The sequence below is a fragment of the Oncorhynchus kisutch genome, linkage group LG27, assembly GCF_002021735.2.
Source record: "Oncorhynchus kisutch isolate 150728-3 linkage group LG27, Okis_V2, whole genome shotgun sequence".
In the NCBI taxonomy this organism is placed as follows: domain Eukaryota; kingdom Metazoa; phylum Chordata; class Actinopteri; order Salmoniformes; family Salmonidae; genus Oncorhynchus; species Oncorhynchus kisutch.
This window is the reverse complement of record NC_034200.2, coordinates 9,539,415-9,540,945: the sequence shown is the minus strand read 5'-3', so window position 1 is coordinate 9,540,945 and position 1,531 is coordinate 9,539,415.

Here is a 1,531-nt window from a genome sequence, read left to right as displayed (position 1 = left end):
ATTTTGAAAGTCGTTGTGCTATGATTGACTATATGCTCCTCTTGGACAGAAAACATGTGCTAGTGTTGTGACAGAATGATTAGATATTGAGTCGGGTTTGCCGTGTTTTGAGAGTTAGTGTTTGTAGAGAGAGTTAGTGTTTGTAGAGAGAGTTAGTGTTTGTAGAGAGAGTTAGTGTTTGTAGAGAGAGTTAGTGTTTGTAGAGAGAGTTAGTGTTTGTAGAGAGAGTTAGTGTTTGTAGAGAGAGTTGGTGTTTGTAGAGAGAGTTAGTGTTTGTAGAGAGAGTTGGTGTTTGTAGAGAGAGTTGGTGTTTGTAGAGAGAGTTGGTGTTTGTAGAGAGAGTTAGTGTTTGTAGAGAGAGTTAGTGTTTGTAGAGAGAGTTAGTGTTTGTAGAGAGAGTTAGTGTTTGTAGAGAGAGTTAGTGTTTGTAGAGAGAGTTAGTGTTTGTAGAGAGAGTTAGTGTTTGTAGAGAGAGTTAGTGTTTGTAGAGAGAGTTAGTGTTTGTAGAGAGAGTTAGTGTTTGTAGAGAGAGTTAGTGTTTGTAGAGAGAGTTAGTGTTTGTAGAGAGAGTTAGTGTTTGTAGAGAGAGTTAGTGTTTGTAGAGAGAGTTAGTGTTTGTAGAGAGAGTTGGTGTTTGTAGAGAGAGTTAGTGTTTGTAGAGAGAGTTAGTGTTTGTAGAGAGAGTTAGTGTTTGTAGAGAGAGTTGGTGTTTGTAGAGAGAGTTAGTGTTTGTAGAGAGAGTTAGTGTTTGTAGAGAGAGTTGGTGTTTGTAGAGAGAGTTAGTGTTTGTAGAGAGAGTTAGTGTTTGTAGAGAGAGTTAGTGTTTGTAGAGAGAGTTGGTGTTTGTAGAGAGAGTTGGTGTTTGTAGAAAGAGTTAGTGTTTGTAGAGAGAGTTGGTGTTTGTAGAGAGAGTTAGTGTTTGTAGAGAGAGTTAGTGTTTGTAGAGAGAGTTGGTTTTTTTGCATTTTTAAATGTAGAGTTGGTATTTAAATGAACAAAATGTGGTTCTGAGCAGAAAATGAACTATTTGGCTAATTGTGTGATGTTGATGTGTTGCTGTGTTATGAGTTTAGAAAAAGCATCTTAAAGTATAGCTAAACACTTGTTAGCAATTGTAAAATAAAAAATCTAATAAAAACTAAGACACTTTTATGTTGGTGTTTCCTTAATTTTGGCAGATAAATGTGCTTTTTGATCGTCTGTCGCTAAATGATGCTCTCTGGTGCATTTTGAATATTGAGAGCAGGCTCCTGTAGTTGTATTTAAAAAATATATATACATTTTTAAAAAATGGCTATTATTGGATTACTGCTTCAGGGTTTCCAGTCTACCAGGTTGAGTGAGTTTCAGTCTCAGAGAGAGCCTACAGGTCTTTAAATAATTGGTTGATGTATAGCCTATAGGTCTATGCATGCAGAATACACCTGGTTTATTATTCTTTTTCCCAAACTCAAAATGATGTGTGGCCAGGTTCATTGGTCAAATGATCTGGATTGTGGTTAGTGAGTTGGTCTGTTTTCAGGCTCCGATT